This window comes from Nannospalax galili, unplaced genomic scaffold (assembly GCF_000622305.1).
Source record: "Nannospalax galili isolate Female #2095 unplaced genomic scaffold, S.galili_v1.0 scaffold606, whole genome shotgun sequence".
NCBI lineage: Eukaryota > Metazoa > Chordata > Mammalia > Rodentia > Spalacidae > Nannospalax > Nannospalax galili.
Window position 1 is genome coordinate 3,874,819 of NW_008355477.1, and position 14,617 is coordinate 3,889,435.

Sequence of the window (14,617 nt, forward strand, 5' to 3'; positions counted from 1 at the left end):
ATCAGCCCCTTTCTGTTTCTCAAGAGGCCCAGCATTTTCCTTATTCATTGAGTTCTCCAGTGGTAATCAGAATGAGAATGATGATGATGTTGATGTTGGTGAGGTGGTATTTGGAGAACCACTGAACTACAGTCTCATTATATAGGAGTCACTTGTTCCTTTCAGGACCTGTGAGGTTTTAACTGGTCTTTGAAAAACGAGGATACAGTTACAAAGGAAAAAAGCCAAAATTTACCCGACTTCTTTCTGAACGTAAAGTCATATACAATGTTCCATTGAAGAGAGTGGCACTGGCAAAATGGCTCAGTAGTTAAAAGCACTGGATGCTCTTGCAAAGGACCCTCATTTGATTCCAAGCACACACATGGCAGCTAATAACTGTTTGTTCATTCCTAATTTCAGTTCCAGGGGATTCAACGCCCTCTTCTGGCCTCGGCAGGCATTGCATGACAAGGGTGTACTTGTGTACATGCAGGCATAGACTAATAATTAAATATTTTTTTTTAAAAAAAGAGAATAGCCCCAATCCCATGTCTTTGTGACCCTCTTCATGATTTCTTTACTCAATTATTATAATTTAGAAGAATTGAAACACAACTGAGGCACTTTCCCTGTGACATAAAATAGACTTCAATCTTTTTAAAATCTCATGTGGTCGCAGCGGACAATGCTTATAATCATTACTCAAACTCTGAATTCAACAACCTGAATTTGCAGTATATTAAATCGGGGTTTGTCAATTTTGGTATTATTGACACTTAGAGTTCATTGTTACTTAGCATAGAAAGTTGTCCAACATAGTGTATAGCAGCATCCCTGACTGGTACATGCCAGGTGCCAGTACCAGCTCCATGCACATAGTCAGGCTGTCACACCCCAAAATATTGTAGACATTGTCAAATGCCATCTTCTGGAGAAAAACCTTCCTTGATTGAGATTTACTGCGTTAAATTATGTTCAAACCCATTAAAATGTAGAAAATAATTTGGGGGTACTTTCATAAGAACATGGCACTTATATCTTACTTGAGAATTTCCATTTCAATATTTAGCCACTACAAATGTTTATATGCTCCCTATCACATCTTTAAAATGTTTTAAAGATGTATTTTACTTTTAATTATTTGTGTATGTGAGGGGCAGGGGGCAAGGTTTCACTTGTGAGTGCTGGTACCCATGGAGTCCAGAAGTAGGTATCAGATTCCCTGGAGCTTGAGTTATAAGTGATTGTGATGGCTACTGGAAATTGAACTTGGATACTCCACAAGACCAATCCACACTCCTAAGGACTAAGCCATCTCACCAGCTGGGCTTTTTCTCATCTTAATTGTTTGGCTCATAGATTCTTGATTGTTCTCTTTCTTTCCAAGAGGTAAAATACACTTAAAAAGATGAAAAACAGTTTAAACATAGCTCAGTTTTATCTTGACTCACTTGAAAGTGGAATGGCCAGACTCCCTGAACTTCTAATATACCTATTCTGTTCTTTGTGACTGGAAGTTTTTGAATCATGTATGTCTTGACATGTTTTATTGTAAAGGCCCAAATATTGAAAGAGTTTGAAAACGCTGACAAGAGGTTGAAGCAGTTCAAGGTCAGATTGGTGTACATAGTGACTTTCTGACAGGCAAGTCTCAAAACAAAACAAAAAGCTCAGAATCAATTTGAAACTCATCCAAGTGTTCTAGGCCTAGAGTGAATGCTGAACATCCTCCCACTAAGTGCAAAGCTATTTGGAAATTTAAAGCATTAAAAAAAGGCCCTCATTCATTGACTATCTTGTTCTAGACCACTGCACATCTGTCTTCTCAGAGCTCCATGAAAAGAGCCAATTTAATACAATGTGGAGTCTTGTAAGGGAGGAAGGTACTGACAGGCTCCATTACATGATCCATGGTACACCCTTGTCTACCTACTGCACTGAACCTGGGACTGGGGTAGATGGAGCAGGGAGTGGAGGTGGTACGATGGTACCATCACTGAGGAATACAAAAGAGGAAGAGTTACTTAATGAGTTTAGCAGTCACCCTGAGAGCAGAACAGGGCTGGTTTCTGTCTCCCACAGTTGCAGTGACAATATTTCCAGACAAAAATCAGAGAGCACAGTCTGACACAAGAATCTGTGTTACTTCCAGATGTGAAAAGCATCTGGAAAGAGGAGATTGGAAGTCAGTATGTTGGAACTTGCAAAGATATAGATGTGGGTTGTATATGGAATCAAATCATGACCTTCCCATTCAGACCACTAATGTGATCAGAAACTGAATGCCCAGTGCCTGAACAAGATTCATCAATGTCTGTCAGAATACAAGAAAGAGAGAGGGAAGGAAGGAGGGATGGAAGGAGGAATGAAATAAGGAAATAGAGGAACATATACTTTTGTCCTCCAAAGTAAAGAATGGTGTGGTTGAAAACTGTTGAAAGAGATTAAGAATTCCCATGTGTTCATCGCAGAGTAAATAGATACAAGTTTTAAAGAAAATGATTTCACAATTTACTAGAAGCATCATAAGCCCAGGCAAGGTAGCATATGCCTTTAATACCAGCATTTGCACTTGGAAGGCAGAGGCACGTGGATATCTGTGAGACTGAGGCCAGCCTGGTCTACATAGGGAGCTCTAGGCCAGCTGGGGCTACAGGGAGACCTGTCTTTTTTTTTGCCAGAAATGTACCCTATGGAAATGCTTGATAATGTGAGAATAAATTAAGATTGATAATACCAATCTATATTATGTCTAAAAGACTGTAAATTATCAAAAACTCAACCAAAGTAACTAAAATATTATGTGACATATACATGTAATGAAATATTAAATAGCAGTCAAAGTGACAATAATAACAGAAAATATTGAGTGGTATATATAGATTTATTCCACTTTAAAATACATGTATTGTAGTTACATAAACGAAAATCTGAAAATTTGTACCATAAATTGCCAGCTGTGCTTGATTTGGGTGGGTATACTTCTTCAAAGATTATTTTATTTTCCTGGGTATTCTAATAGTTCAGCAACGAGTGTGTATAACAATGATTTCATTTCATTTCATTTAAAAAAACATTTATTTTTTTGTTTTATAAAGTTTAATTTTTTTGTTTCACACATAACCTGATAAGAGTAAAAAAAGAGAAACTACATGCTAATCATGCGTGTGACACAATAGTCACATCTAGAAAATACAGAATCCTTTCATCTCAGCAAGAAAATAACAAAAAATACAGATTTCTAATTGGAAAATGAACAAAGGGTAAATAAGACACTTCTTTGAAGTGTGGATTCCAAAGGAAGAGAAAATTGGGAAATACTAATTAGTGTGAAGTTTCACTAAGGACCTTAGGTAAATTCTGGACGTCCGACATATCACACCACATCAAAAGTCAATCATACTGCATTTTAGATGTGAAAAATTCTAAGCGTGTACACCACATCTAGTAGATGTTTTCACCCTCAATAAAATACAATTTTAAATGAGTACATGGAAAGATATTCAATGCAATTGCTCATTACAGAATTTTAAATCAAGATTGCCATGATATACCCCATACAGGCTTAAGACTAAAGGAAATTAAAAAATTGAGAATAGGACATACTGGTGAGAATTTGAAAAAAAAATGAATCAGATAACTTATAGATTGCTGGTAGATGCTACAGCAATTTTGCCAATATCTTTAAAAAGCAAGACATTCTCTCTCCTCTTTTTTTCCCCTGTCTAACCTTCCATGGCTTCCCCATTTAAAGTGTCCCCATTTTCCCCATTTGTTCTTTGATAATACCAGTTCTTATGGTCCCACTTCGTTTGAGCTCCTTCTTTCTTTTTAAGCCCCATGCACAGCAGACCTCGGTCTTTTCTTAGCTGAGGAAATATTGGCAACCGATTACTGCTAGGTGAAGAAGAGCTTATCTTTCTAAAGCGAGGGACACTAGATAAGCTGGCTAGAGCTCAGTAGATGAACTTGCATTGAGCAACATCCGGGAACACTAACTTTATAAAACGGGCCTTAACACAAATGACAGAATGTATGAATTCCAGTGGGGGGGCGGCTATAGGAGGGTGCCAGTGGGGACGGAGGTATAAAGATGATTAAGGTTAATTGAGATGGTCTGCATGAAATACACAAAAAGTCAATTTTAAAAAAAGGTTTGTTTTTTTTTTTTTTAGAAAGAGAAGGCGTTCATTTGCTGTAAGTCCCAATATGTGTACCGTGGTATTTTTTTCTGAGAAATGAAAGAACATGTACGTGATTGTTTTGCAGCTTTATTTGTAGTGCTCGAAACTAGGAACAGACAAAGTGTTCTACAGCAGATGAATGGATAGACAAACCATAGAATATCCACAGAGTGACACACTACTCAGAAATAAAGCGAACAAGGTGCTGCTAAGACTTTGAATGGATAGGAAGGACACAATACTGAGCGGAAAGGCCAATCTGAAAAGCTCACAAACTGAATGATTCCATATTTCTAACATTCTTGAAATGACAAAGTTAGAAAGAGGAGAACAAATGAGGTCATGACAGGCTTTAAGGATGACTGGGAGCAGTAAGTGGAATGATTGTAAAGGACTGTGAGAGAAACATTTCTTAAAACAAAACAAAACAACAACAACAAAAAAAAAACCAGTATTCAAGAAACTTGCTCAGATTACCAATGTCAATAAATGGCAGAACATGAGCTGAAAAAATATTTAAATTTTTATTTTGAAATGAGTATAGATTTAATACAAGGTTGCAAATATGATGGATAACTCATGTAACCTTCAAGCAGATCTTGCCCCCAAAGCGAACTAGATCTATGTACATAACTATATTATATCAGTGCCAAGAAATTTTCATTGATATATGGATATAGTTTCATTTTATTTTGTTTTGTTATTATTACTTGTCCCACTCCCTAATACCCTCCCACATTCCAGGTCCTCCTGTTGCTCTTCCATTAACCCAAAAACTTGGAAAGTAAAGGAAAGCCTGAGACATGTCTCCCCTACTTTCATTACCTTCAACCTCTGCCACAACTAAAAGGAGACAGTTTCAGAAAGCCAAAATGTGTTATCTCTATTATATATGGATTCCACATGTGAGAGAAAAGACACACACTGTTTGCCTTTCTGAAACTATTTCATTTTGCTTAACATGATTTCCAGTACCACCCAATTTTCTCTAAATGTCATGATTTCGTTTCTCTTTATGGCTAAATAAAATTCCACTGCTGTCCATGTATCACATTTTCTTTATCAATCACAATGCAGCACTATTCCTCAATTAAAAGGATTTATTTATTTTTATTTATTTATTTATTTATTTATTTTTTATTTTTATTTTTTGGTCTTTTTGAGACAGGGTCTCCCTGTAGCCCTAACTGCCCTGGTACTCACTATGTAGACCAGGCTGGCCTTGAACTCACTGAGATCCGCCTGCCTTGGCCTCCCGAGTGCTGGGATTAAAGGTATGCGCCACCATGCCCCGCCTAAAAAGATTTATTTTTATGTGTGTGAGTGTTTGCCTGCATGTGCATGCAACACCTGCATGAAATTCCTGCAGAAACCAGAAGAGGGCATCAGAACTCAGGAACTGGAGTTAGAGATGGTTGTGAACTGTCATGTGTATTCTGGGAATTGAACCTGGATCCTATGCAAGAGCAGCACGTGCTCTTAACTATTGAGCTTTACCTCCAGCCCCCTCACTTCATTTTTAAATAAATCGTGAAAGATTTATGTCATATGAAGAATAATCAGAGTATGAAAACTTTTATTTTGAAGGAAGAAATTGTAAAAAGCAAATCAGTATATGTCTATCTCTTATACTGATCCTGATCACTAAGTGATAGGTATAGTAATAGCCTGTTCTTAGATATCATTCTGAGGAACAAAACTTTGATTGGATATATCATTTCATTAAATGTGAGTTGTCTTACAAGGACATAATTGTTGCCAATTACTAATATAGCTACCAACTTACTGATTACATGATTATATAACTTATTAATTTAATACATTATAATCTTACCACTATAGAAGGAAGAATATGTATTGGTTATTCCCTATTTTTTAAACATGGTCTGGGAAAAATAATGTCATTAGATACATAAAATAGGTTGTGACTTTCTATGAAGAGAGAAATAATGAATCTTTGTATTCCACTAAACTACAGAGCAGAAAATACTGGCTCCAGGAGTTCCTACAGCCATTACTGGCAAAGGGCTTTGGCAGCCTCCTGACCTATCTATCAATGAACCAGCTACTATCTGAACTTCCTGTTCTAGCAATTTGCTCATTACCAGCATCACATTGCTACACCTGTAATAACAATTGACTACAAATGTTGGATTGCCAGGTAGCTTCTTTCCCCAGAGGACCCCAGGCACATAATCTTCCCCAGTGGTTGGATCCATAAATTCAAGGCTTTTAAATTGAGCTGTCTCATTTAGAAGTGAATAATCCTTTTGGAAAAAAGAGGAATCTGCTGTCTTCTACGTTCCCCACATCCTATTCCCATTCCCTCCTCCAACCTTCTCCAGACTTTCTGACTTTTTCACTTCCTTTCCTGAAGTTTGTCTTCTGAATCAAAACCGTCATTGCAATTAAATCTGGTTATACTGTGTTAGAACAAAATGAGAAAATTTTAACTGGCTCTTATAACCTGTCACAAGAGGATTACAGCTTGCAAAATGTCATACCATCCAAAACTGTACAGGGTTCAGAAGAAAGGACCCAGTGATAGTTAATAAATAGCATGTGAACGCTGCACCGTGTAAGTGAATCCACTTGTATAAATTTGGACTTCAGTTTCAGTTTCAGTGGGTGACAACTATGATGGTGGCCAGAATTTGCTAACTGCCTCTGGCTGCCTTCACTCAAATAATTTTCATCCACTTCTAGAAACTTTTCAAGTCACCAGATTTTTTTTCATGAGTCATAAAAGACCAAACTCACCAACTCGCCTAACCCGCCTGAAACCTGGTGTTCTGTGTCTCCCAGATATAAAAATACTGGAATTCTACACTATCTTTTGTGCAGGTCACTTCACAGACTTACCACTTTTGTTATTGTTGCTTTTTCATCACTTAATCATTAAACAATGTCAGCTTTCAGGTGAATAACAAAGAGAAGTCCTCATGCCTAAAAAGCTTTGGAGGTTGGAATGTTGGAGATTTTGAATTCCATGGAAGTAATGTCCTTTGAATTATTTTACTCCATTAACCTGTTCTCCTTCTGATTTCTTGTACTGTTTTTCAACAATATATATCTTTATTTATAGAAAGTAATGCTTTTAAATAAATCTTAAGGTTAAACCTTAAGAAACTGCCATTTTTGGTGGTCAAAAAATGGTCAAATATCCCAAACTCAAAGTACCAGACCCACACACACCGAAGAGCATGCAGGAAACACAGATCAGACTTGATAGGCCTTTAAAAAGAAACAAGTAATAGTAAAGAATATGAAGTCAGGGAGGCGAGTAGTAAGGTTGGGATGGAGAGGGAGAAAGGGGTCTGAATTTGGTCAGAATATATTGTAGGAAATTCTTGAATCGATAAAATATCAATGATTACATATAATTCAATCTAAATATGTGAAAATAAATTTAATGAGTCAAAGTGTCTTTCACTGGCTCCAGGGAAAATAGGCTAAGTACATTTTTATAATAAATGCCAAGTACAGAGTGAATTATCTTTGTAAATTTAACAATCATCAATGAATTTGTCCCTTAGATTTCTTGTTCTGAATACTTAGAGGTGGAAAACCCATAACCTCAGAGAGAAAGAAAAAAGAAATGTCAGTGTCAGACTGTAAAAATGAAGCCGTGAGGGACTGGAGAGGTGGCTTAGCGATTAAGAACAGTGATCATTCTTGCAGAAGACCTGGATTCAAATCCCAGCACCCACGTGGCGGCTAACAATCGTCCGTGACTCCAGTTCTAGGGGATCCAACAACCTCTTCTGTCCTCCGGGGGCATTGCACAACACAGGTGCACTTACTTACATGCAGGCATAACACTCATACAAACAAAAATAATAAATTAAATATTTTTTTAAAAACGAAGCCTTGAAGGTTTTCGCTTCCAAATACATCAGGATTGCTTGGGAAAAGGCAAACCCTTTTGTCTTCTTTCTCTCCAGGACATCTTTTTCCTCTACTACACGACAGGATTCGGGTTAAGTAGCTTAGGGAGAAATTAACCAGTGAGTTGCCTTTTCCTCTGGAGCCAGCTAGCACTGATTCTTTGCTCTGAATTTACATCCTGCTTGGAAGAAATTGATTCATAATGTGAATTATACTGAATACACGCTGACTGCTCAGAAGCAGGGGTTATTTTTTTTGCCATTTAGTTAATGTTTTTCACTTTTCTGGTTAAAATAAACATGAATTATTTATACATATCTGAACCACCAATCCACATTTCACATCCCAAATAAAATTATTTTCATAGACTGTGTATTTAAATAAATAATAAATGTTAAGCTGCTGGCATGGAATGCCCAGACATTTCATTTTTATTACTTGAATAAATAGTATAAAAGCACAACCTAATTTATTCTTCCATATCAGAAAAAAATCAGAAAATTTCCACTAACCATTTTCCTGTTAGCTGATTTTATTATATCTCTTTATTCAATAGAAAGGTCTTGACATTGAAAGATCATTCACATAGCTCTAGCAACATGGTACATTTATTTAAACCACACTTGACTAGTGGTATATAAATAATCTCCCCTAAACCATATTGATTTCCCAAAGAGAATATTAAATGCTAACTAAATTCATAGATTGGAAGCAGTCCTGTCTCTGCCTTCATTTTTGATATAATCAAAAGTGATGACATTGGAGCTAGCTTATTTTTAATAATTCACACATTTAAAAGCAAAGAAAATATTACACGATTGCTGGGGGACATGAACTCTGGACTGCAAAACATATTCTCCTTTCCTTAAGGGAGGATAATGGATGCACCACATCATGGTGCCTTCCATGGATTAAGAATGTGTCCATTTATAATTGGTCTATAAATTAGCAGAGTGTATTATTCTCCAGATACCAGATACACGCAAAGCACAAATCTTTGGGAAGAATGTAGCTTACACAGTTTTTATTAGTCCTCACAGAATTGTGCTGAAGTATGTAATATTCTGATTTTGTAAGCCACAAAATTGGGCAATGCATGGTTCCTAGGCAATGAAAATTATTTTAATCATATTCTCACAGTATGCCTAGATGTTCACCCAACAGTTTTCCATTCCTTTCTAGACATCCAGCTAGATGCTATTTACTAGTTTCCCTAGTACTTATTGGCAGTCATGTGACCATGGGTGGAATATTATAATGCTACTCATGATCTCCAAAAATGTCATTACTATTGGCAGGCCCATAAGATTGGTGAAGAGAGGGTTCACCAGTCTCTGAATAGAAGGGAGCATCTCAGACCTGAAAACACAGTGACATCCAGGTGGACTGTTGTATGAACAAGCAATAGATTAGCATCCTGTAAATTTTAAAGTTTAATAGCTAACCTACTGTCATAGCTTACTTTCTATTACTGTGATAAAATAATCCAAGCAAAACCAATTTGAAGGAGGAAAAACTTGTTTGACTTAGATGTCCTGTTCAGAGTATGTCACTGAAGGAAGTGAAGGCAGGAACTTTAGCTAAGCAGGACAGTATCCTGAAGGCAACAGCAGAAGCAGAGACCTTGGAGGGATTGTGCTTACTGGCTTGCTCCTCTGGCCTGTGCTCAGCCTGCTTTTGTATACAACCCAGGACCACCTGCCCAGGGATGGCACCATGTACAGTGGGCTGGGCCCTCCCACATCATTCAACAATCAAGAAAATGCCTCACAGTCATGCCCACAGGCCAATGTGATAGAGGAAATCCACCAACTGAGGTTCCCTCTTCCCTGATGTGTCAAGTTGACAACTGAATCTACCCAGCACATCTACAATGGTTATATGCCACTAACCACCTACAAATGTGATAATACTGAAAATGTTGAATCTAGCAATCCTGGATTCTAGTCTCCTCTAAATCAATTCTTTTCTCAACTACTCAACTATAGCACTACAGTTATGCTCAACTATGCTATGAGTTACTATATCTTTGTAATTCTTTAGTCATTGAAAACTTAAGGTATACATTATTTCAGATCCATTGGCTATAATGCATACATCTATAAAAAAATCTTGATTTTCTTTTCTAAACTAGGGATGTTCCACCAAGAATTTTTTTTAATTTATTTAATACTCACATAATTAGTAGAAGCATTTCATTATAACAGCATTGACATAGTCAATTCCAGTTTCCAGAGCAAAGATGCATCTCTTTCAAAATTGACTGTAAATTTTTAGGTTCACAGTGCTGAATTAATACAGTTATAAGAATGTTTGTAATGCAATAATTTGAACATTTTTTGTGAAGTGATAGTTGTAAATCAGACACAACATTATGTCATTTAAATAATATTGTTTTCTTGATTTTTTAAGGAGGAAACTATCTTTGAGAACGTGAGGCTGAGAACAGATTTGTTACTTTTTTAGGCACAAGACTCTATATTTTATACATTTTTCATCAAATTTTTGTATATTCCGTACCCAAAATCGTAATCATCTTTATGCCATGCTGACATGCAACTCCTCCCTCAGACTCCTTCCTAAATGCTGGAATTGCAGATGTATGCTACCAAGACCAGAATGACTCTTAATATTAGATTCACAACATCGGTATTACTTATTTTTCTGGCCAAGAAATATTTATCATCTTACAATATCTACAGGCACTTTTGCTAGTCACAATTCAGACAGTGGGGGAGGGGATGCTACTGGCATCTAGTGAATGGAAGCCAGAGTTGCTGCCCTGCCTCAAATGCCAACAGCACTGAAATTGAGAAAGCCTAGGCTAGGTTGTGAGGTTAAGGGTGATTATGTCTGTTTTACTCATTTTTTCATGGTCAGCAAGTGGTAAAGTGGCTGAAATGTAGTGAACATCTAGTAGACTTTAATCCATGAATAAATTTCCTACATACCAATTATATCAAAGAGACCATACTTGGCCAATGGACGAGACAAGATTTGAAACTGAAATCTTAGTACTATGGCTCAGTAGGAATGTGATATTTAGTAAGTGACTCTACTTTTCTAGATTTTAGTCTTCGAACCCATAAACTGGAGGTAACAATGGTCCCCAATCAATAGAGCTGTTGTAAAGATAAAATGAAAATGTGGAATGCTCACCACAGTACGGAAGATGTCCACGAGAAAAATGACTTCTATTTTCTGAAAAGAACACAAACAATGCTTCCAGGGTTTTATCACGGTACCAGGCACAAAGCTAATGATGCTTATAATCTCATTTAATCATCTCAACACTACCTATACGATGAGATTTAAAGAAACAAAAGAAGAAATTGGCTATTAAAGATGTCCAGAAAACTAGTCTGTTCACACAACTTTTGAAAGACACACAATGCAGGAATGATAAGACACCAAACCCTAGTTCCTCTCCATTATAATTTATTGACTTCTTCATAAAAATGAAGCCTCATTCATGATCTTGGTGGTGTGACGGTCATCTCCTTTGGCTTTACCAATCTCTTTTTATTGAGCAAAATGGTACCATCTCACTTTTCCAGTACTTTCATCTGGAGTTGTAGCATATTCCAGAGGAAATTCAGCAGCTTACAAAATCAGTTGTCCTGAGTTGTATCCCTGGGAATAGGTTTACTTAAAAAGGAAGAATGCCTATATTTGTTACCGTGATATGTACTTTTGTTTTATCTACTTGTTAATTACATTCTGCAATCCTTGATATATAGCTTCTAGTCAGGTAAGATTTCTTAAAGTAATATTAATGCAATGGCACAGTAAGCATGCTGGAAAAAAGCTGATTTACTCACCTAGGTAACAGTTTCATAGTCATCTCAATGTTTAAGATACGAAAATCTAACCTCGGAGTATCATAAAACTTAGATCGACTTCACAGTGACAAAGGGATTTAATAAAGTCTCAAATTTCCTATTAAAGCTTATCTAATATCCGTCTAATGGTTAACAAGATTTGGAAAATTAAATATAACAACATTTTGAAAATGAAAACAAAATGAACTCATAAAGGAAAGAAGTCTGGGTGATTCTAATCTTTCAGTTTCTTTTCTTCCTTTCTCATTCTCTGAGCTTAATATTTCTCAGCTCATCTTATTTTTCTGTCTTTTTTCTGTCAGCAGAATGGCAGTTGGATTTGTTGTAACTTTTACTGATACTTCACATCTTATATCAGCTTAATGGAGCTTTGCTGGTTTCATAAAAGCAAATCAAAACAACATTCAGAAGTAGTTAGGGGCCTATAAAGGATCGGGAGGCAAATCTCCCAGTGATGGGAGGGGTGGGAGGCCATTTCAACTGTGCCCATTCCCCTTGACACCTTGCTAACAACCACTGCACAGTAGCAACTTGGTGGTCCCTGGGCTCTCATTGAAGTGTGCTTTGCTTTAGAAAAAGAAATAATAAGAAAACCTTCACCTGCTAATGACATAATAAATAGAGATTAAAGCTAAATGTTAACTTTAAAATGTTGCTATTAAGTAGATGTAAAGTATATATTGGCAAAATTTCATAAAAGTGTGTTGATTAATGGAGGGGTCACTGTACCCGCTGGACAAAGCACTTGGGCTGTGTACTTCGATATGCACTGCTTTTATAATATCATTTACATCGTTTCCTAGGAAACTAACATCATATGGTTTTGGTTTTGGTGAAGAGGCAAAAGTAGCCTATCAAAACATTATAGCAGCTCTCCAAGAGATGTTTTGGCAATGAATTTGCTTTAGTAATGTATATTAGGAAGAATTTCATTGCCGTTCATCAGATATTGGACATGAGACAGAACTGGCAATTAGTCATTGTGTATTGATTTTGACAGAAAGGGAAACCATTTTGAACTTTTGGGCCTACTTTTTAGTCTTCTCCTTTCTCCTCCCACTTTTAGGTGTTTCTCAAATTCAAAATGAGAAGTTATATAGGAAAAGTGGATTCAAAGCACTTTCACAGTTCTTTGTCTGCGTCTTCTTTTGCTTTATGAATTGTCAAGTTTCTTTATATTTTTGTGCCAGAAAGGGTGTGCTAAGCATTGTCTACAAAATGCCTAAACTCTGACTTTGAATATAATGTATGCAATGAATATTTGTGGTGTTTTCTCATTGCTTGGTAAGAATGAATATCCTGATAGCTAAATACTGTTTTGATATTGAAAATTACAAAGTGTTAGGGGAAAATAGCAATAACACTTAAAAATTAAACCTGCTGATAGTATAATTTCGGTTGCTTTTTCTTTGTATATGCCAAAAAGCTTCATGTTTGCTTGTGGAACTCTGATGAACACAGTTTCCAATGAAAATGTTACAGATATTGCTAATTTATTTTGTTCATTGAATTAGCCAGCTTAGACTATAACAAGATACTACAAATTGAATGGCTTGAATTAAAAAAAAAAAAAAAAAAAAAAAAAAAAAAAAAAAGTAGAAGTAGTATTTAAAAAAAATAAAAAGCCACCAAGCATGGTGGCCTCTGGCCTCTCCCAGTCTTTTTCCTGTGTCCTCTTAAAGCAACACTTGCTTCTTTTGAAGACAGAAATACTATTTGATCTGGACCCCACCCTTGTGTCCTCGCTTAACCTCAATTACTTCTACTATGATCCTGTTTAGACATATAGTCACACTGGAGGTTGAGGGCTTCAATATACAAATTGGGGTCAGCATAAACATTCAAAAACTAGCATGAATTAATTGAAAAATAGTAAACGGTCTGATACAAGTTTTTTGATGACCGTCAACTAACTTTCCTGGTGGCTAAGTGATCATTGTATGCTAACCTGAGTTTGATGACGAAAACACTGTTTTGTTTCTACAACTTGCTTATGGATTCTGATAACAATATGCACTTAAAGGCAAAACAAGATAATTAAAATACCTAGATGTATATGGGAGGAAAATTATTTAAAAATAACATTTCATGTAATCTTCAAGTTGTCTAATAAAACTATTCACCAGACTCAGTTGGAAGATGTTTCTTCCCGAATAGATTATCCACAATTTTTGAAGACATACTACAATAAACATTCTTCTCAGAAAAAATAGTTTCAGTGTGGGACTCTTGACAGCTTCATTTTCTGGCCAGTCAACTAGGTGAAAACTGAGCTGCCCAAAGAGAGTTGGCAAAATAGTTTACTCACTATAATTAAAAAAAGGGAAGTTTCTAAACCACAATTCTCTTCAACACTAATGTGAGCAACCAAATGTTATTTCCAGTGGATTTTTCTTTATTTCCTCATTCTTGGCAAGCTGGTACAGCTCTATGCTCTGAGGAATCAGAAAATTTTTCCATAAGATAGAAATGGTCTTCATGCCAGATGCAGAGTGGTATAATTATCCTGTTTGTTCTTTTCTGTACACAATCCATGTAGGATCCCAAATTCAGTAATTTTGAATTTGAACATTTATTTACACCTTAATTTGAAAATATCATAGCAACTTTGGAGTTCTGACAGAATATTTCATGGAACCATTTGATTTACTTATACAACTGAAAAATGACTTGATTGTAACCATGTTAGAAATCTATACCAAGGTATGAGCTTTTTTTTTT

At 36.2% G+C, this 14,617-nt stretch overlaps 1 protein-coding gene across 1 annotated transcript in view; it reads left to right on the forward strand.

Annotated features, from left to right (window-relative positions):
- Window positions 1–14,617, forward strand: part of Mid1 (midline 1) — a 368,155-nt gene that overhangs the window by 105,583 nt on the left and 247,955 nt on the right. The window lies entirely within an intron of this gene.